Genomic DNA, 23470 nt, shown 5'->3' with positions numbered 1-23470 from the left:
ATCTAGGAAGCAGAGCTACAGGTCAGGTGAAAGGCGAAGTCTGCCGTCATTCATTTTTATTTAGGGGTGAACAATGTTTATTGAACAACTTGCAAATTAGAAAAATATGGAGAGAAGACAAAAACTGCCAAGTTTGTCCCTAAAAAGTCATCCTGAGTCATTGTAGTGGCCCATGGGTCAGGTGCGATGGAGTAGAAGACACACAGAATTCTGTTGTACTGAGCAGTATACAAAAAGATGACATGGAGTCTTCCAAGACAGACCTCTGTCTGGTGATGTTTGCAAGATAGTGTGCGGAGCATGAGACAGGAACCCTAAATGAGAGTCAAATATTACCCAGACACCTGGGGTAGTTCCCTGTGATGGTAAGACAGAGAAAAGTTTCTCATCAGTACTTAAATCTCGACGGAGGAGAAACAATACTATGACGAGCAATCTCTCAGTGAAAGATTGAGGAAAGAAGCACCTGCCCTATCACTCGAATCCAGAGGCTGAGTTGCTGCAGATACATTTTATCCAGAAATGTGTTTGGCTGATAGAGCTATCAAGTGCACTACAGTTACACTTGAGCACCTGCATGTTAACTGAAACAGGAGAGAAATGAGACTCCTCTTATTTGGTGATAAATGCCACTACATATGGTGGTGTTGCTCAACAACACCACTGGGTGCCTCAAAACCAAATCCTGAAACTCTTGGGAGGCCCCAAAGGCTACCTTGAATCTCAGGATGTTATAAGAAAGTACTTATCATCTGGTAGAACATCTTGAAGACAGCAGTCCTACAGGTATGAGCCTATCATACTCGTTCAGTGCATCTGATAACTCAAGCATGTCACAAGGAGAATATGCAGGCCAAAAGGTCCTGTTGAACGAGCACCAGCCTAATTCCTTACTCATCATTTGGGAAGCAGACCTCCTTCATTCTACAATGAAGAGTGAAGGCAAAGGTGTCACAAGGGGAGGCTTCTATGGCGTCAACAGGACACCGTAGACGACTAGTTCTTAGCCGAACTAGCTATTTCCCAAACGAGAAAACGGGAGAGGATGCGGCACAGAAGTTTGATGGAAGATTGTCTAAACCCAGAAGATAGCAGGTGTTTCTCTTGAAGGAAGGATACCTACTACCTGGTCTCAGCTTGTTGTATTATGAAGTCCAGACTCAACAGACAACCCTTCTTCCAAGCACCAGCAGTAGAACACCTGTTACGAGAGAAAAAGTCTGGCTATTTCCACAATTGTCCTTCAAAGCCTGAGACTTCTTAGGGATCAAGGAGGAGCTGGTCCGACCCTAAGGTCGGCCCAAGCAAATACAGAGACCTAAGGGTCTTAGCCATTGCCCAGAGAACAAGGCAGATGCCCTGGCACATTCCTTGCCATTCCTAAGGGTCGAGAAGGACTTTGGGACTTACAAAACTAGAGATCTGAATTAGGAGAATGTCCCTTTTCTTAGCACCAGAATTGCCCACTGGTTGCTGGCTGATGCTGGGAGGGAAGAAACAACCCCACCGCAACCCCACCGGTCTCCAGAAGGCAGAGTCCTCTCTAGGAGTGATTGACTCCAAGAAGACAAAGCCTTCAAGGAATGAAGGCTTAGATAATACAGGAGACTGCCTGGAGGAGAACCATAGAGGCATCATCCAGGCTCACTGTCTTATATTGCAAGAGAAGATACCCTTCGTGGCAAAGAGAAACAATGTGAGACCTAAGTCTAGGCAAAACAGAGACAGTGCAATCTGCAGTCAGCACAGGAACTCTCTGAGGTAAAAAAGAATCACTCCTGTCGTGGCAGCAGAGAGGAATAGAGCTTGACTGGGTGTCTCGAAACTCTGAATGAACTCCTCGTTCGGAGGATAGGTAATCATCTAGTCAAGAACACCCTCACAAACAAAGAATGCAGCGCCCCTAAGAAAACCTTGTCTCTCCTGGAAGAGCAAGGGCCTCTAGCAGTGAGGATTATTCACAGGGGAAGCTACAGTCCCATCCCCCGAGATCAATGTGCACAAAGATCTCTGGTAATTAAAAATCGAGGATATTTGTATCTAAAAAGAAAACACTCCCAGGTTTTCTGGGGTGTGAAACTCCTGATCTTCTCTCCTTGAAAGGAGATTCAACAGGACCCAAGGAAACTTTCCTTGACTACCCGAGTGTACAACAAGACAATCTGAGGATTGATCTTGAGATGCCAAACCTTGTAGCCAAATTCCAAAAAAGAGACACACTCTTCAGAATTCTCTCTGTCCACCTTACACCTCTCGTAACAACCGAGAGAGTCAAGAGAACAGGTAAGGAGAAAAGGCATTCCTACCTGTCCTGCTAGAAGAACCAGCAAAAGAGGTAGACCATGGGTGATCATCAACCTGTGATGATAACAGCACGGGAAAAAGGGTGCTCATGCCATAGCAAAGCACCAACCTGAGGAGAGTGGAAAGTTCTCTCAGACAGTGCTGAGTACTCGATTCGGCTTATCCAAGCAGGTTGAGCTGAATTGAGTTAGCAGAGCAGATCACGTAAACATGATTTGGAACTAGGCAGTGAATGAGCTGAGCCAGCCAAGCTGATCAGGCGAAAGCGACCAGGGGCCTGGTGTGGCAAGTAAGATGGAAGAACCTGTTGACCCCGATTTAATTTGTCTGCCAAAACGTTCATCCTCCACTGGACGAACCAAGGAATCGAGACACTTGTTTCCTTTCCACCCATAAAAGAAGGTCCCTTGCTTTCTCGTAAAGCGAAAAAGAGCGTGTTCCCCCTTGCTTTCGAATGTAAGACAATGCCGTGGAGTAGTCTGCATGTACTACCACCACTTTCCCTGTGATCTGGCAAAAACGAACACTTGCAGACCTAGATGGACCGCTAGTAACTCCTTTAATCTGATGTGAAAGGAACTCTGCTCTGTCGATCATATTCCCGACACTTTCATCTCTCCTAAGACTCCCCAATCTACGTCAGAAGTGCCGGAAAAGAACTGTAGGGTTGGGTGGAGAGGAAGAGAAATGCTTTCCGAGAGTCTCGGTTCCAAGTGCCACCATGCTAGATCCTTTTTTATCTCCTTCGTGATGTCGAATACCTTCGTGTTGGGTTGAGACTTCCTGCATCAAAATGCTTTCACGAAGAATTGAAGGGGTCGCATATGTAACTTCCGAATCTTACAAACTTCTCTACCGATGATATTGTGCCCAGAAGACTCATCCACTGGAGTGAAACAAGATCGACAGTTCAGGAACTCCTGAACTACCTGAGGACACGACTGAACTCTTTTCAGGGAGAGAAAAGCCCGAAAAGCTTGAGTATTGAAAGTCATTCCATAATATAAAATTTTCTGAGTCGGAATCAGTTGTGATTTCTTCTCGTTGACAAGAATCCCTAATGAGTGTGTCAAACAAAGAGTTCTCTCTAGATCCTTCATGCACAGGCTTTCCGAGGAGGGGCAGAGAAGTCAGTTGTCCAGGTAAAGTGCCACATTGATACCCAGATGTATCCACTTCCCTAGAGGTGCCAATACTTGGATAAACACCTGAGAAGCCATTGAAATACCGAAACACAGTGCTCGAAATTGGAGTACTTTGCCCATGAAAATAGACTGAAGAAATTTCCTTGATTCCTGATGAATTGGAATATGGAAATAAGCATCTTGCATGTCCAAGGAGACCATCCAGTCTTCTTGGCCAAGCGACGCTAGGAACGAATGGGTTGTTTCCATATTGAACTTTGTTTTCGAGACAAAAGTTCAGAGCGCTCACATCCAACATGAGTCTCCAGCCCCCCGATGCCTTGGAGACTACTTAAAGGCAGTTGTAAAACCCCAGAGAAAACTTGTCAATTACTAACTCTATTGCTGGCTTCTGAATGAGAGCTTTCACCTCTTGGGCCAGATCTAAAAACCTCTCCGAGCCTGAAGAGTAAACCAACAATGTGATCATCGCATTGGAGAGAGGAGGAGGAGGAGTTGGAAAGGAATAGAGTAACCAAGGTGAAGAACTTGGACCACCAAACGGTCTACCCCTCTGCAATTCCACTCCTCCCAAAACAGGTGCAACCTGGCACCTACCAGAGATTGAAGGATAGTTATATTACTTGGAGGAAGACTTAGAAGCAGGAGAAGCAGGTTTTGTTGTGGATTTGGAAGGGGGCCGCAGGTTTGAGCGAGTGCTGACAAAGGACCTGGTTCTACCTTCATGAAAAGCTGCTGCAAAGGAGACGAAGATTTGTCAGGAGTGGCTTTCACTTGCTTAGTCAACTGGGCCAACAGATCATTTGTTGACTTTTTCTCCAAAGTAAAAAGAATAGCATTAACTGTCTCTTCCAGGAATGAGTGTTGCTTATCTAATGGTGAGAAAAGCAAAGCTGACTTCTAGGAACCAGTAACTCCTTTCGTGAAGAAGGAGCACCAAAGTTGTCTCTTCTTAAGAGTCCCAAAGGCTAAGACATAGGCAGTCTCATCAGAAGCGTCCCTGACAGATTTGTCGGTACACGAAAGAACCCCTAACCAATCTGACATCACATCTTCCGGAATCTTTGAACCAAGAGCTTTGACTATCAAGTCCAGAAAAAGTTTTTTGACCAAATCGTCTAATATGGGGGAAGAAAAGAACAACTTCGCTGCTGAAAATGCCACTGTGTGATTATCGTCGACAAGACTGGAGAAGTCCTCCTGGGAGGAGGCAGAAACTCCTAAGGAAGGAGCCTCTCCTGTCACATAAAAACGGTATCTCTTGTTGATAGCTTTAACAGTGGAAAAGCAAAAGAAGCCTTGCCTGACTCTCTTAGTCAATAACCAGTCTTCCACAATAAGAAAAGACTATTTCAAAGCCTTTGACAAAACTAATTTGGGAAGCAAAGGGTGTCTACATGCTTCCCTCTCATCATAAAACTCGAAGTGGGAGACCTGGGAGCTGCCGGGCTAAAGTAATCAGGGTATGTATCCAAGAGATACTGCAGAGGACTCGAATATACTGATGATGGAATAGAGTCTGCTTCCTGTTCTCCTTCCTCCGACAAAACTGGAGAAAGAGAAGGTTTAGCTGGCTTAGGGGCTGACTGCATGCCCTTCAAATAAACTATCAACTCTTCCAACTGTTTCAGAGGGAACGGATTAGAATTATCCTAAGTCAAAATAGCATAACTCATGGTTGAAATGCTAGAAGTCACAAGAGTCAAAATTTTTGACACCGGAGGATCCATACTTATCGAAGCGGATGTCACGTGAGAAGTCGAAGGAGTATTCGACGAATGTACAAGCGTCAAACGTTTTGAAGAAGTTAAAATACGATGACAACCTTGAAGGTCCGAAATGTTCAAAGTCAAAAAATGATCTCGAGGAGAAGTAGAAATAGCGACACTACAAGAAGGACGTGGACCTTCATCCCCTTCATTGGCCTTCTTAGCAGGAGGAGGGGAGGAATCTCCTGCAGTCGCGTGTCTTTTCAATGGATGCAAAACTGACGAAATGCGCCACTTATGACGCCTTACGGGTGAGGAATCATTCAACTCAGATGACAACAGAGCGGCAAACGAAACACCTTACCAATTTTGTTCTGTCAAAACCTGCTGGCACACTACAGGATTGATGGAGGAAGCGGCTGTTGTGGGCAAACCCCACCATTCTCCCATGGACCTCCGGTATGTCTTTTCACTGAGGCGGGGAAGCGGGACAGGATCCTTCATCTAAGACAACTGGTGGGACAAACAGCCATCACCTCAGAAAGCACTGCACTAACACTCGGCACGTCATTATTAGAATTAGCCTTTTCTAGAAAAGACTTAAACAAAAAAACCTAACTCCATAACTGTACTGGCAAGAACATCAAACTTTTTCTCGAACCTACATTCGAGGCTGGCAATTGTGTCGGGAGAAACTACACAGGGAGCTGGTAAAGGAGTTAAAGGAGCAACAGAGGGAAGACTCAAGATTGGGGACATGGCTAGAGGAGGAGGAGAATGAGAGACAGGACAAACTAGATCTGCAGAAGATGCAGAAGAGGCTACACTATCTTTACTTTCAGCTCTTAGAGCTGCCTTCCTCGTCCTATCCTTGACTAGTTTATCAGAATGTGCAAGAAAAACCTTCCATTACTTGTCACTTCAATCTTTATATTCGTCACAAGCCGATTCACGAGGGTACACTCAGACCCAATACCTCTACATTTAATGCACTTCACGTGTGGACAGTAAATAAGCTTAACCTTGCACCCTCCGGCACAAAACCTAACACCTGACGGGATAGAATCTGACATGATTGCCTAAATGCCTCAACTAAACTGAAAGCAAACAACTAGCAAAATCACGAAGTTGAGTACTTCACCAAAATACGACAGTCAATAACCATCCAACAATGAAGAAAAAGTCTGCACCAACCACCGAAGTTAACCAGAAGCCGACAGAGAACGAATTGACTACACCTGGTCTGTTGTAACTGTTCCTCCCTCGAGTGGCGGTAGATGACCTCACCTACATCGGTGATGGCGGTGCCACCACGAAAGTTTGAATCTTTTGTCTGCCATGTAGTGAACCTACAGCTGTATAATTGTTCGGTAAGTATGTAATAAAATTCACAGACTCGATTAGCTATTTTCATCCTATTTCATAATACGAGATTTGCATATTTATCTTTAATTGGCATGTGTTCTTTCATGACCAGTATTTTTTATTAAAATACTTTTTTCTCCTCTATTATTTGCAGTCGACTTTCATTCATGTTGCTGATGGACAATAATATAATCAATATATATAGTCATTAGTAGTGTGAACATTTTTTTCATCAGCCTCTGCTGCGACTACATCTTAAATTTAGCAATACTGTGTTTCCTTACCAATAATTTCTTGGTATCAAATAAAGGTATAATATAAAATATTTGCTCTACTTAATCAATGTCATTTTTAACATATCTACAGTAATTTTTGTACTATAAAACAATAGCTGAAATGCAAGCAAAACATTGTTATTATCATATTTGGTCGGTTTTTGTAGCAAAGCAACTGTTTTCATTCAGTTGTTTATGGCTGTAGCATTTAAGCAACGATTACAGTCAACTCGCTGTATTCACAGACTTGCGTATTCACGAATTTCTCTCTGGAACATAAACCCCCATTATTTGCTGTATTTTTCTGAGAAATATCTACAAATTCCTGAGTTGTTTTAGCAATTTCACCATAAAATACACTTTTTGTGATAAAACTATTAAAAAAAATGGGTACAAACTTCTTTAGTGAGTTTTTCTTGAGTTTTAACTAACAAAATAGGGAGTTTTAAGCGTTTTATAAGGGTTTCAACTATTCGTGGATTCTAGCTATTTGTTGGGGAGTCTGGTACCCGTTGCCCGCGAATATGGGGGGAGTGCCGTATAACGTTACTAACGATACTTTTATCATTCTCTTTTGCTTTTTTAACTCATTGTACTAGAAGATATGATAAATACAGACATGGAGCAAACGTTAGCAGTCTGAAAAAGGTGAATTTTTTTTTTCTTCTCTCTCTCTCTCTCATTCTAGGCCAAGATTTACCAGTAAGTTTATCAAATCTAACATTAAAAATTTGTAGAACTACCATGCAGTAAGTGAAGCATACCGGGTTGATACCCCCTCAGGCAGGTTCTTTATCCCATCTTCTAGATAAGTAAGTTCAAAAAACTAAAAGAGAATGATAAAAGTAGTTTTATCGTTATACTCGTTATGTAAATGTGTACAGTCAGGAACAACTGAACAAGAAACAACTTTTTAGCTAAGTATAACCGAATCGGATAACAACATCTGCCTTGCTTGATTTCAACCATCGTACAATAGGCAACAATTACTGTAGTTATGTTATAAAAGGGATTTTGACAAAGGAAAAATCTATTTCTGGGTGAGGACCTCTGTTGCCTAGTGAAATGCTCCTTATAGAACTCATTTCTAAGGTATAAATATTGCTAAATATACAAGAGAAAAAGCCATGTGGAATGCCAGGGTTATACCCGGCTCGCTCACCCTCATAGGGTGTCGGTATGGTATCTGGGGCGTGTGAAAACCACTACCAGAGGTCCTCTGCCAATTAGACTTCTTTCTCAAATTCCCCAGCTCTAAAGAGGGGCCGTTCCACGGCCATCTACTGCCCGCTACTGCTACTACTCATGCCCCGTCCGACATTCCTGAAATAGCACCCAAGCTTGGGCCATCTCAGGGTGAGGAAGAGAGAGGGGGATGGGTTCACTGGGCAACACAGGTCCTCACCCAGAAATAGGTTTTTCCCTTGTCAAAATCCCTTTTCTGGGCTCAACCTGTGTCGTCCCGTGAGATAGAAAACAGAGAATTGGCCACACAAGTTTGGTAAGTACAGTGTGAACGAAGCTACTGGAAGGAGAAATAAAATTAATCTGACTAATAATGCATTTTAATAGAGCTCCTTATCAATAGTGATCCTTAAATTTATGACATCATAAGCAAAGGTAAATATGTACAAAGCTTCTGGTATGACCAAAGTAATACCATCACCAAGTAGTACAAAAATAACTATATACAGTATAATATTCTATGAATATGTACAGTACAGGAGAGGGTTGATGTACAATCCAGATGAGGGCCAAGGCAAAGGATAGGGAATATAAGCGAGGCAAGTAGGAGAGAAAGTACTAAAAGGTAGTTATTAACCATTAAGAATAGTCAGTATATTATAACTAGGCTGTATCAGGGGGAACGATGTTCCCTGCTGCCACTGTTGAATATTTAAGGGCCTCTAAGGACTTTAGGTAGTGGCATTTAAATACTGTCGGGGATTTCCAAACCATATATTTCTTAAGGTCATCGAAGTTCATATGATGAAAATAATTAACTGAGGTAGCCACCGCCCGGATATCATGTACGTGTGGAATTGAGTCGGGGTTGGCTTGTTTAATAAAATAAAGAATTTGCTGTCTGATCGCCTTCAGGGAAATAGTTCCGCCATTCTCTCTAATAAATAAGGGACCTGAAGACTTTTTAGAATTTCTGTCCAGATAGGTTTTCAACGTATTTACAGCGCATAGAGATAGATCTTGTGGAAGAGGGACAATCTTCCACGGAGACCACCTGTTCTGTGGGTCCTCGTTCTTTGCCAGGAATTTTCGATCTGGGGAGATTAGAACTTCTCAGGACGGGAGGAAATCAAAATGATTTGGTTCTCTGGAGAGAGCCGACAGTTCAGATATTCTGGCCCCTGAGCCCAGACTTACTAGAAATAATGTTTTCCTGAGAAGGGTTAAATATGAGCATGATTAGTTATCAGTGTCTGAAGCTAGTTTAAGTACATCATATAGAAACCAGGAGACCGTGTGAGAACAGTCTGCTGGCCTCAGCCTGACACAAGCTCTCGGGATAGACGAGAAATACGAATCTGTTAGATCAATATTAAAGCCAAACTGAAATATTTTCTTCAAGGCGGATTTAGTTGTAGTAATGGTACTAGCTGCTAGACCTTTTTCAAACAGAGTCCTAAAGAATGAAACTGCCAGATTCGTAGTCATTGTCTGCACCCTTGGGTCTTTTAGAAAGGTGGCTAGCTTTCTTACTGCTGAATCATACTGCCGTAGCGTCGATTCTCTTTTGTCTGATTCTAGGAACAATGTGTTTAGAATGTCAATATTGGCATCCTTTTGTGCCGCAAACTTCATGAAGTCCATAAAGTTAGGGCATTCTGAATTTTTGAGGAAGCTGACACAGTCCGAGTTTGTACTACTTGTGTCAGCCTCGGGTTGGGAATCCGCCTGGGGTGGAGTCTCAATTCTACCAGAAGAGGAAACAAATTGCTCTTTGGCCAGTTGGGAGCTACCAGCACTATCTGTCCTTTGAAAGACCTGAGTTTGTTTAGAGCTTTCATTAAGAGGTTTATTGGTGGAAATAGGTAAATCCTCTGCCAAATGTTCCAATCTATGGACATGGCATCTGCGGCGTGAGCCCGAGGGTCCAAATTGGGAGCCACATAACACTGTAGTTTGTGGTTGGATTCCATGGCAAACAGGTCTACTTGAAGGCCTGGAATCTGTCGACAAATCCAATTGAACGATATTGCGTCTAGAGACCATTCTGACTCCAGCAGAGTTGTCCTTGACAGTGTGTCAGCGACAACATTCCTTACTCCTGCCAGGTGAGTGGCTGACAGGTGCCAATGGTTTTTTGCTGCCAGTGAAAATAATGCTACCATCACATGATTTATGTGGCCGACTTGGAACCTCCTCTGTTTATGCAGTGAACTATTACTGCACTGTCCAAAACTAGTCTGATGTGGATTTTCTTGGCCGGAGTTAGTCTCTTTAGGGTCAGAAACACAGCCATGGCTTCTAGTACACTGATATGAAGGTGTCGGAATGCTACCGACCATGTCCCCTGAACCTTTTTGTACTGGGAATAGCCTCCCCAACCGCTTAGTGAGGCGTCCGTGTGGACTACTAAAGCCGGCGGAGGAAATTGTATCGGTACTGATTTTGCTAGATTCGTGACTTTCGTCCAAGGATGGAGTCTCTTCTGCAATATCGGCGGGATCCGGGAGATTTTGTCCCAGGATCTCTTGTTGGCTCTTGTCCGCCAGACTCGATTGATGTCCTTCAGTTTGGCTTTTAACAGGAGGTCTGTTACTGAAGCAAACTGAAGTGAACCTAAGACTCTTTCTTGGTTCCTCCAAGACGTCTGCTTGTCCTTGAGGAATTGTCTCGTGGCTTTCGCTATCTCTTTGCGCTTCTCTGGTGGGATAGATAGCTTGTGTGTGGTCAGGTCCCATTGTATTCCCAACCATTGAAAACGTGATGCCGGGACGAGGCGGGATTTTTTTCTGTTTATCTGGAATCCTAGGTATTCTAGGGATTCTATTCCTTGTCGCTGGTTGCCCAAATGAGCCAATCGTCTAGATAGGCTACTAGCATTATCCCTTGAGCTCTTAATTCCTGTACTACTGTCTCTGCTATCTTTGTGAATATTCTGGATGCTATATTGAGCCCGAATGGCATGACCTTGAAGGCGTAAGCCTGATTTCCTAGTTTGAAGCCCAGGAATGGAGAAAAATGCCTTGCTACCGGGACATGATAGTAAGCATCTGTAAGATCTATAGAGGTGGTGACGGCCCCACAGGGAAGTAAGGTCCGCACCTGCGAGATGGTTAGCATGCGGAACTTAGTCACATTGAATGCATGAATTCAGATGGGACAAGTCCAGAATTATTCTTCGTTTGTCCGAGTCCTTTTTTGGTACGCTGAACAGGCGTCCTTGAAATTTCAAGTATTTGACTTTCTTTATTACCTTCTTTAGAAGAAGGTCTTTGGTGTAGTCTACTAGGTCGTTGGGTTTTGATAGAAACTGGTTGGTGGAGGAGGCCTTTTTATCCAACTCCACCCCAGTCCTTTTGATATTATGCTGTGAGCCCACTTGCTGAACTTCCACCGGTTCCGGAAGAGGTACAGCCTCCCTCCTACCTGGGGATTCTCACTGGCTAGATGAGGGCCTACCTCCCAGGGTCCCCCAGAAACCTCTGCCTCTAGTGGAGGCTCTGGCGCCGGCTCTCCGGCTACCCCTTGCAAATCTGTTATAGCCTGGAAACGCCCCTTGTGCTTCAAAGGAGGCGTTGAAGGCCGGGGATGAGACGAACGCAGCCGAACTCTGGGGTTGCTGAGACGGCTGGCTCTGCAACAGTACAAATTGTCGCTGGGGCTGAGCCTTTGAAGTAGAGGGTTGGCTAAGCTGGGCTACAGGGACTGCCTGTACTACAGCTTGGGGTTGGGAGGTCGGGAAGGACTGGAACTTCCTGAGCCTCTTTCTGCCTCTGGGATCCGCTCCAGAGGGTTCAAATTCCCTCTTGGAGATAAGACCCCAGCGGACTCGTATGTTCGGGTTTGTCCTGGATGCTTCCCCGAGAACAGTATTCACCATACCCTCAGGGAACAGGTTGGCTCCCCAGATTGGAGCTTTAATGAGCCTATTGGGCTCATGTCTGATAGAAGCATCGGCTAAGATGTGCTTCCTGCAGTTCCTTCTTGCCACGGTGAAGTCATATACATCACACTGAAGGGTTTGTAATAGTGACTTCGTTAGGGCCTTGAATAGAGACTCTTCAGCATAGACAAGGGATGTCATCTCCGCTGTAGTGACTGAGTCAATGGACCTACTCAGTCTACATCTTGCCTCATATTCCGCCTTGACCATAACCTCCGGGAGCCTAGGTAGTCGCTCGCTGAATTTGAGTGAAAGCACAGTCTGGGTTGAGCTTTCCTACTGTAAATGCTGCTGGGGCATCCACCCAGCACTCCAGGTCTCCCGGAAAGAGCAGGGAGGTTAGGTCTGTCTCCCTGAGTTGAGGCATTGGTTTTTTATCCATTGCCGCCTGCAAGGTTAGCTCTACAACTTATGATGTGCATGGAGTTGGAGTTTCGTCCCCTACCACGAACATGGTGTATGTGCCTTTATGTGGTGTCAACTTGGTGTTGAGACACTCCCAATCTGTTAGAGTACGAACCCATGCCGATTGGGCTTGGTCTCTCGGGTAGATAACAGTCTCCTTTGGGACCTTATCCATCCTTACCAATGCCTCCTCCATTAGCCAGATGTAGCCCGGGAAGGGGAATTGGAGGCCCGGCGGGTAGAACTGAAAGTCTTCTACTGGCCGGGTCCCACATCCCTCGATTGTCAACATGCCTTCTGAGAATGGGGCATGGACTGCGAGCCGCCATGGGTTGTTGTTAACGAATGGCGGGAGTTTTGATGCGTCCGGTACCACAAAGGATTGTTGTGTGTGTCCGGACCGGAGGAGTTCTGCCATCAAGCTCTCCTGATTTTGCAGCCTTTGGGTCAGGGACTGGATGGACTGTCCCGACGTCTCTAGGCTTGAAATGAGCTGAGATGACATTTCTTGGAACTTGGTCTGAACCAAGTTGCCCACCTCCTGCATAAGCAGACTTGAAAAGGCTGCTGGGTCAAAGCCGGACTTCATGGGTCTGGCTCTGGAACCTTTAGCTCTCGACCCCTGGTGCGGGGGAGCAGCTTTAGCTGAGTCCGCCACCGGTTTAGAAGCTGATGACGTACTGGCGGAACTCGTTTTGGGAGGTTTTGGGGGCTTGGTAGCCTTCGGTAGAGGCTTCTTAATGGTTTTTATTTTAGGAATTACTGAGCACGACCTGTCCATACAGTTCGTGGATTTCCCAGTAAATCCCTGGAAGGAAAAAGATGAAGAATGAGACGAACTAAAGGACATAACTTTAGTCCGGAGACCACCTGCCTCACTTACCTCCCTACCTTGTCCTTGTGTGTCGACGACCATCGGCTCATGCTCTAGACTGATGGCTGCTACCTCCTCGGGGACCTCTTCGCCTAGTCCCTCCAGTTCTTCCGGTAAGACCTGGGTTTCTTCGCGGATCTTGGCTATGATAGGAGCCGCCACCTCCGCCGCTACAGCTGCCAACATCTTCGCATTGGGGTAGAGGAGGGAGCACATCTCCTCTGACAGCATGTAGGGCTGCTTGGATTTGACGTTCCTACCAAATCCGCCCACCCAGATCTTGAGGGTTGCCTTGAGGGCCTGAGGAGTCTGTAAGAGATAGTTGAATCAGGACCTCTTGTCCTTATGTCTATTGATCCATAATTTAATATTGATCTACGTAACTCAATGTAACTCAATATAATTCTCAGAGTATCACTTAGTTGAAATGGTACCTACCGACTCGTTAGTGAGGTCAGTCACAAGTGTATAACACACTTCGCAGCCATCAGGGTGCCACACCAGGAGGTCATCCACCTGGACTGCACACCCGGCATGGGACCTGCAGACCTCGTGTCCGCATGGCTGTTGAAGAACCGCCGTGCATGCAGTCTCCTGACACCGAACCATCTGTAAGTTTAAATGATACATGAGTATGGCTAAATAGGCCCGCTGGAATTGCATCCGGCAGGCATGAATATTGTTAAGTAAACCCGCCGGAGTTGAGTCCGGCGGGACGTGCATGTTTACTAAATTACTAATAATACACTCTTTCATCTCCTAAAGTTCCTGCGTGCTCCGGATCCATAATCGAGCTCTCGTCGTGAGTGTCTTTAACAAGATTGGCTTGGTACGAGCAGAACAGGGAAAGGATAAACCTGGCCTGAGTCCGATCACACCGGAGTAGCAATTCCCAGTATTCTGGGAGCGCTTCTCTTAGCCCCAATCCGCCCCCACCGGAGTGGGAAGCAGAGATCACTGACAGAGAGTATTGAAAAGGGGGAGCAAAGGGAACTTGGTATGTGTTGTTCCAGTCCCGGAATACCCGGCGGGGTGAGATATTACCTGACGTAGTAAAAACGAACCGGAAACATACCCTGGAGGTATAAATATTAAAACTAAACTCTAAAACTACTTAATTAAACTCTGTCTGTCTTCGCCTACTCTGTATTCCGCCTATTCGTTATTGCTATAATTATAGTTCCGGGTCTGGCCTAGTAGGAGCAAAACAGGGAAAATAGGTAAAACCTAGGCCTGAGTCTGCTCAACTTGGGAATCGTAGCTATTGTCAATGTAATGGGAACGAATTCTCTAGCCTAGTTCCGGTCCCACTGGAGTGGGGAAGTAGCAAAAGAATAGGAATCCGGGGATAGAGTGCCGAAAACAGGGTAATCCAAACCCGGCATATACCATCTCGACGAGTTAGGTGGCCATCCCTACCTCGCCGAGGTGGACGCCAACCGGTGTCATACCCACAGAGCGTCAAGAGCTATCCCACTCCCCCAACCACCCCCCTTTTCCTCCAACCAAGGTTACGGCTCTAGCTGTTATTACCAGAAGGTAATGTATGGTGAGCCATTATCGCCCCACTGAAGTGGGCCCTGGAGGGAGGGAGGCGCCGAGAGGAGTGGCACACTCGTGGTCAGTTGGTCACGGCAACCGATCAGATGGGACAACCCTCCGAGAAGCTGTGAACCAACCTACTCCAAAGGGGGCAGAAGACTTAAAGGTCGACTGCACCTTCAATAAAATAGGCACGCACTTACAAATAATAAACAATTGATAAGATAATACAGGAGGTCCTGACGTGAGAAGGGGGAGAGGGGAGGGGGAGTGTGAAAGACCACTTGAGCAGCTAGCCTAACCCTCCAAAATCGGAGTGTAACTCCGATCTGGTCAGGTAGGCCAGGGTGGCTCTATAGGACATCACAAGGAGGCCACTATAAGGGCTAACTTAACCCTCCAAAATCGAATTTCGATCTGGACCGGTAAAAGATTCCTACAGACGAGCCAGGAATACGATTCTCTGGTACTGGCTATACAAGCAAACCAACGAATCGGCTGGTATCGTCAGTCTATACTAACTAAGAAGGGGGTCGTGATATCCCCTGCCTAGCCTACCTTCCAAAACCAATCTTGGTCTGGTCGGGTAGGCTAGGGTATCCACTCACGTCAGGTAACGATCTTATCTAATGCAAACATCATAAAATTCCTAACAAATGCTTAAATCAATGTTAAACACGACTACAATCAGTATGAAGAACTGATTGAAAGTCGTCATGATATTGTTATGAATATGCATGCGGGTAGCGATGCACACAAGATGGTTGACTCGGGAGCGGCGTCATGCTGGGCTCCTGCTACGTATCATCAATCAAAAACAAACTCATAAATTGCATCGCTACCCTACTGTGAACAAAAATGACAATTGCAGTACTCAACTTAGGTGAGGAAGCTTCCTGACGTTCAGACATATTGGAAATTACGCAAAAACTTGCCACGATATCACACACGTGCGATCGCAAAAAGTGCTATTAAAGGAATGTCGGACGGGGCGTGAGTAGTAGCTGTAGCGGGCAGTAGATGGCCATGGAACGGCCTTTCTTTAGAGTGGGGGAATTTGAGAAAGGAGAAGTCTAATTGGCAGAGGACCTCAGGTAGTGGTTTTCACACGCCCCAGATACCATACCGACACCCTATGAGGGTGAGCAAGCTGGGTATAACCCTGGCATTCCATATGGCTTTTTCTCTTGTATATTTAGCAATATTTATACCTTAGAAATGAGTGCTATAAGGAGCATTTCACGGGACGACACAGGTTGAGCCCAGAAATGACGTTATGTAATACAGGTCTGATATATTTCTATGTAATAACTTTATTCCCTATGGATAAAAGATCAGAAGATAATATGCTGGTAAATTTAAACTGCAAGTTGTAGCTGAAGCTGAGAAAACAGTGTTCAAGCTGCTAATGACTATTATCGTGCATCAGCAACAAGGATAAAACTCCTGTAAACTTTGATATACCATCAAACACAACTGTAGATAAAATTGAGGGAAAACTATTTTAATCAAAAATACCTGGCAAGGAAAAACATATTTTACTATTGTTTTGACGCTGATAAAAGATAAGGAACGTAAAGCTCGTATCACAATGAAATAAAGTGAAAATAGCGAACTGAATCACTTTTTTTACACAATAAACATGCCCCCAATGTAATCTATTACAAAGAAAATAATTTAGTTCACAACTACATGTATTCAAGTTGTATTTCGACTTAGAAACACATATTATTGGATACAATGAAGGAATATAAGACTTTTTAAAAGTTACCTGGAAAAGATGCATATTCTATGTTTGTATTTTATAATTATATGTAGCCATCATCACCCTCACACCATTCAATTATGACAACGTCTGACTGAATCTGATTCGTGTTCAATTTATTTTTGTACTGAATTAAACATCAGAATGCAACGAACATCCAAAATAAGCTGATATTAATAATTACTATGCCATACTTGTAATATATAGTATACTGTAGGCTAGGCTACTATATATGTATACGATATACCATAGTATATGCTAGGCTAACTCTTGTTAGTGTTATTCAATTTCTCTTAGTACTGAATTATCATAAGTCAAACTGCATTGAATGTGAAGAATTAGCTGATTTAAATAATTACTATACCACATATGTATAGAGTATACTGCGTAGTGTAGGTTAGCCTACCATATATGTAAGGATGATACTGATTACCCAGTGTAGGTTTGACTATATTCGAGATATGATTTCTCCAACAAATGATGGGGTTTTTTGGAACCTAACCCCACTGTAAGTAGGAGAATATCTGCAAAAAGAAAAAAAAAACACTGGTGAAAGACACAATTTGCACCAGTTATTTTGTAGCATAAATCCTCTAGGGGAAACAACTGCCTTAGATCCATTGTACTCAGGTGGATCACCCTTATTCACTCAATATCTAATTGGTTAAACAAGAATACAATTACATCTTTAAGCATACCATTCAAAAAATTGAAGTTCCTTCAACATAATGTGAAAAAAGTTCTTTTGCTTACTTCAAAAGGAGAGTAGAGGTCTCGAAGTGATGCTCCCACCACCAATGACTCATGACTGGTGTCCATCTCCGGTGTCAGGACGTGTTAAAGTACTTTTTCGGAGGGTGGATCAACAAGTGGGCAAGACTGGATCAGCTAGTCCACTCGGTTGTTTCCCTGGTACTGTTCACAGCAAAACTGTTGATATTTGAGTCAGGAATCTAGTTACTTTTAATTATCAAGAATATGTAAAAAAATGTATGCAATTCTTGACATTATACTGATGTTTAACTATTTATTTAAACAATTATATAGCACACGCTTCTTCTTTCTACCAAAAAATCGTGACTTTTCTTGGATCCGAGGCGGATGGCGTCATTGTTTACGATGGTTGTGAAGACAGTGTCCCAGCATCTATGGGTACAAGTGGTGTGCAGATTTAGCACATGGAATGGAAAGTTTATGGACACAAGTGACTCCGAAAACATCAAGATGGCGTCAATCCTCAACATTTTTGGAGTTTTAAGTAAAAATTTTGGAAGCGTCATGGAGGTATGTTAGCACTGCACATGGCTAAACTTTCATTAACCTTTGTTTAATCTTAAAATATGACTTTAATTTCTAATTTTGGAGAAAATACTTACTTTGAAAGGAGATTATAGGTCTCAAGGTGTTGCTCTCACCACCAATGACTCGTGATTGGTACCCATCTCCGGTGTCAGAACGTGTTAAAGCACTTTTTCAGAGGGTGTATCAACAAGCGGCCAAGGCTGGATCAGCTAGTCCACTCGGTTCTTTCCCCTACGCTAGGCTAACTCTTGTTAGTGTTATTCAATTTCACTTTGTACTGAATTATCATAAGTCAAACTGCATTGAATGTAGAGAATTAGCTGATTTAAGTAATTACTATGCCACATATGTATAGAGTATAGTGTGTAGTGTAGGCTAGGCTACCATATTTGCAAGGATGATACTGATTACCCCAGTGTAGGTAAGGCTATATTCGAGATACGACTTTTACAACAAACGATGTGTTTTTTGGAACCTACTATGAGATTCAGGGCCTCTGTAACACAGTTTTTTCGCAATAACTTTTTATCTATGCATTTCATAAATATAACGCTTATTCAGAATACATATTATGTCAACACATAAATTTTGAGTGTATTCTGCATTACGTAGGTTGAATAAATTTGGTACTTATAATGTAAAAGTGACCTTTTTTGAAGACGGGCCAACTTACTCAGAGAAAAGGTTTCGAACGCACTCGTTACGTAACTTATTACATCATTTCTTCCCTCTTTCTCGATGGATGATTGGCTATACGTAACGAAGGCTAAACCTCTGGCAACAATGACATACAAATTTAAATACAAGCAAAGCAGTACACCTTTATGAACTCTGGAACCTCCCCACTGATAATTGTCATAATGAACAAACCAACAAAATATGTTAATAAATACAAAAACACTTCGATTATTAGTCTAACTCCCAAAATAAGTTTCCAAAGAAATTACATTCTACTTTATAGGTCACAATAAGATTGACAAGATGTAGGGAATAGTTGGTAATTACCAAAAACATAGTAGACAAGCTTGATTTGATAACTGCTATATCCAATGTTAAGCAATTTTTATTTATTGGCTATCAAACCTATTTACTGAAAAAAAATAGCCGGTACCGTATATTGGCTTTAAACCTTCACCAATAATTATCGTCAGAATGGGGACTTCATGAGGCTCCACCCACTTTCGCCTCGTTATAATTCAGGATAACACTTAAGGCTACCATGGGCATTGTTGGATTAGAAAATTTAACTTCTGGCTATAAAAACTAATTTCTCGAGTAGTTGTAAGAAGTGCTAAATGATCCTCAAGGATCCCAGCAGTTGGTCTAAACGTTTAATTCATGTATATTATTGCTATACTGTTGCGGCACTACTGCTACAGTAGTATTACTATGCTAGCACTGATACCCCACATCTATGTATCGTTCCGCCATTCATAAAGTCTTTGGGTTTCAGAGCCGACGGCATTTCTGTCTGGTGGATGGGCGGTGCAACATTTAGTCAAAAGGCGCTTACTTACCTTGCTTACGTAATGAGTGTTTTTCGACTCTTGGCTCGTAATCATTGGCCATGGCGTCGGCTAGATCATTTTTACTCTATAAAAATTAAAACTATCGGGTTTAGGTTATTGATAATGCTGACAAAATTTGTGTGTGGTTGTAAAATATACATACGTCAACTTTCAGCTACATCCGATGCTTTGACAAGGAGCAAAGTCCAAAAAACCATGTTACAGAGACCCTGAATCTCATAGTAATCCCATGTAAGTAAGAGAATACCTGTAAAAATAAACGACAAAAACTGGTGAAAGACACAATTTGCACCACTTATTTTGTAGCATAAATTCTCCTCTACTCTCGTCTTTTGATAAATTGAAAAAATATCCTAGGATATGGGGCTATAGCCTAGCCTAGGCTATAAGGTTATAGATTAAATTGCCGTACCTATACCTTCTGTGAAATCATTAAGAAATCATACAGTATCATTGAACCAGACAGTCTTAGGATAAAGTATGCCAGGATACCGGATACAGGCATCCTGTAGCCTACAGCAATGAGATCCTACAGAAACTTACAACTTAAACTTGACATTAGCCTATGAGTAAATCGTTAAGAAATCATAAAATATAACTCATTTCATTTAGACAATCTTACGTTAAGTCCCCATAGAGGGCTAATAAGGTCTATAGGAGTACCATAACTATATAAGTTAATTATATTATCTATAAACATCTATAACTCACATTATTACCGTAATTATCAGTTGCCTTTGAAATTTATCAATTATTACGAGTGATTAAGAATTGTCTTGATTCTGAAGACGGCAATTATTATATAAGATAAAAAGTTTGAATAAAGTTATCCTACTATCCCAGTCAATGGCGTCGCTTTGTTGACATTTTAAGCGTCTTCTATTTAACATTATTTATGTTTGTTGTTCTGGTTTCAAAGTGGTTCCGATTGTTTTCATTCATTCTAATAAGTCAATTGGTGGATAACTGTAAGTAATCAGTGGGAATATAATTAAAAATTCATGCAATTTACTACCGGACTGGATAACTTAATGGTATTCTTAAGGCAAATAATGGATTCCGGTAATGTCGGTTGTTTACGTTTTGGGCGTCTTCTCCTGAGGACTTCTCGTTCGTGTTCCCGTTTGAATTTTGATGTTTTGATTCAAACCTAATTGATGAAAAGGGGAAAGTTAGATATAATAATTTGAGAAGTAATGAAAAAATGTAGCTAATTTATTTCATTAATAGATAATTAGAATAATGATAAGTACTCTAGCCGATGGGTATTAGTAGTAGTAGGTGGAATTCGTTTTTAAATGGCTCCCCTGCTTGTTTTTATTCCTCTTTTGTTAATGTTCGTTTAAGTTTTTCCTCTCTGCAATACCATAAATCTTTTATATATTCTTTTCTATTTTCACCCTTCCCATCAGCAGATCTTTAAATAAAAGGACATTAGTCATCAATTGATACCGCAAATAATGGGTCCTTTTTTCCTATACATTTCTTTAATGCAATATTCTAAGATATATAACTTATCAACTCCTCTTCTTTGTACACTAAAGCCTGATTGCAGTTCATTTGTTTTCCCTATATTTCTGAATTGGTTTTCTATTTTGGTTTCAGGATCCCAGTGAAAACCATATATGATACACTTGTTAATGCAATTGACCTAAGATCTTTGACTGTGGGGTGTAAGTGTTGTTTTTTACTTAAACCAGCTGCTCTGTGTTTTCCTGCCTTTCTTTATAGGTTGTTTAAACATTCTGCCACTTCTCTTTGAATGTTGGTGCTTTGTAAGAATAGTTTTAACATAACTGGTTTCATTCCGTCTAGCCCCGGTGCTTTATTTGTAAGAGTTACATAATAAAAATATGGAATGTTATTCCATATATAAAAAAGACTAAAACTAAAGAGGTCAACCAGATTGCTTGCAGGAATGTGATCAGACTAGAGACGCTAAGATGACGTATACAATAAAGTAGGCTAAGGTGACGTGCCGTCACCTGTGGTCATTCATTTGTTTTGAAACATTAGTCCAAGCTCCCTGCTTGAGACAACTACCGCGACCTATAATTCAAACGGCCTACGTGATTTCTAATGTATCTCATTTTGTATGTATGTTCATATGTTCGAGCTACTGTTTACTTCCTTTATGACTTGTAACCGAGATGGTAGAGAGTGGAATTAGCCATCATCGTTGGCAGAAGCGATCAAGCCATCGTCATTAGGAGACCTGTACAAATTCCTCTGAACTTCATCATGTAATCTCAGAGAATATAAGTATATTTTTATACTTCGTGTTTTCTACTAGAACCTCACATCATTGCCGAATCATCATGAGTTTAACACATCGTCGTCATAACCAAAGAAGATAATACCGACTTCGTAAGTGATCTACAACCCCAAGACACTCCAATGAGTATTGAAGTGCATAACCAACCGACTTAGCGTAAGATTATCGCAAGTCTAACATTACCTCATAGGGCGCCTTATTATACAAGGCAAACAGCCCTAATATATTTGACCTCATTTTCCTGAGCTGATATTTTACATCTTCTCCAGTTATTTATTGACTTCTTCCACGGGCTTAATTTCTGTCTTTCTTAAGTCATACACTCTATCTATGTGTTTTCTTAATGGTATATGGTATATCATATGCTGTCCTAATCTTTTCATCATTCCTTCCATGTCATGTTTATACTGTTCTTTCTTGCTCTCAATCCATATTTCTCCTATTTTATTTTCTTCTTTTTGGTACATTGTTTTCCAAACTTTATATCAGCTCTTTCCCTAGGGTTTCTTCCTTAATCTCTTGCTTCTTATTTTCGTCAAATATCTTGATCCATTCTTTTTCTCAGGTGGTCTTTCCACTCTGCATGTCTATATATTCCCAGGATTTCCTGTGACTGTTTTTGTCATTCATTATCTCATTTCTAACATTTTCTTCATATTCTTCATATGTTTTTTTTTATTATTATGATTTGTAGCTATCTACTTTTTGTTTTTGTCTATAACATGCTTATTCATAGTATCTCTTTTCTTCTGTGCTTGTGGCTTTTCTTTTTAATTTGTTATATATCCTTATTTGGCTTAAAATTTCCTTTTTTCTTTATTGCTTTGTGACCCATTCAGGCTCTATTTCATCTTGCTTTCCCTTTAGTATTAACCTCCTCTTCATAGCGTTCTCGAGGGTGTTCGCTTTTGCTTCACCAATTGTTTCCCAAGATCTCCTTTTCTGTCTTGGTGTCTTTATTTACTTTCCATATATTCGAGGTATGTCCTGATGGACTCTTCTGTTATTTTCACGTATCTGATTTCTTTTGCTTCATCCATAAATTGGTCATTCTTGCTCTTGTATAACAATTGAATTGGACTTTTGTAAGGTGGTAGTCTGATAGGTCATATTCCTCCTTCCCTTCTTCCATCTTCATACATTCGAAGTTTTTATACATATTTAGATTGACTGATACAGGATCATAGATCATAGGTTAGCTTACTATAAGTCATAAGTAGCCGGTGCCTTGTTCCACCAGGGTCTAATGTGGGGAAGGAACCATCAAGACTGCTGTCCTCTGTTATAATTTCAAGGTCTTATAAGATTGAAGGAAAGGTTTTAAATTAAATTCAAAAATAAGGAAAGGAGGAAGTCATAAAATACAAAGATTAAAAAATTCCGAACTACAGCAGAGAGAGAGAGAGAGAGAGAGAGAGAAGAGAGAGAGAGAGAGAGAGAGAGCAGGAAAGAATTTGTTTCTCGCTTAAACATCCACATATGCAATAGGTAAACTATTCCATATTTTAGTCGTAACCAAGTTGGGCTGATTTGTTTTCGTGGCAGCATCATATTTCCTACAATCTCGTCGCCATCATAATTTTATGGTGTTAGACGCGATACAATTTCTCTCTCTCTCTCTCTCTCTCTCTCTCTCTCTCTCTCTCTCTCTCCTGATCTCTCTCTCTCCCTCCTGTCTCCTTCATTCCTAATACTTCTTCCATACCCACAGCTTTCCTGACCAAAGTTACTCCTCACCATCCCTTAATTCTTTGAACAGAAACTGGAAGCACTCTATGTATAACCCCCTACGGGAGGGAGGATGCATGGGGGCGAATGGAGATTTTGAAAAAAATTTATGGGCTGCTTGGTG

General features: G+C 42.1%; 1 protein-coding gene across 3 annotated transcripts in view; it reads right to left on the bottom strand.

Moving 5' to 3' along the window:
* The window catches only part of LOC135204662 (gastrula zinc finger protein xLCGF3.1-like), a 43533-nt gene extending 23341 nt beyond the window's left edge, over positions 1-20192 (bottom strand). The window contains exon 1 of one of the 3 annotated variants that reach the window (XM_064234812.1): positions 20055-20192. The gene's annotated coding sequence lies outside the window, so the exon portion shown is untranslated. Of the gene's footprint in view, positions 1-17888; positions 20011-20054 lie in introns of those variants that run through there. The other 2 variants (XM_064234813.1, XM_064234814.1) reach the window with 2 other exon arrangements.
* Between the last annotated feature and the right edge of the window lie 3278 nt (positions 20193-23470).

The sequence above is a fragment of the Macrobrachium nipponense genome, chromosome 47 (genome assembly GCF_015104395.2).
Source record: "Macrobrachium nipponense isolate FS-2020 chromosome 47, ASM1510439v2, whole genome shotgun sequence".
In the NCBI taxonomy this organism is placed as follows: domain Eukaryota; kingdom Metazoa; phylum Arthropoda; class Malacostraca; order Decapoda; family Palaemonidae; genus Macrobrachium; species Macrobrachium nipponense.
The sequence above is the reverse complement of the archived record's forward strand: the minus strand, read 5'-3'. Positions and strand labels throughout refer to the sequence as shown.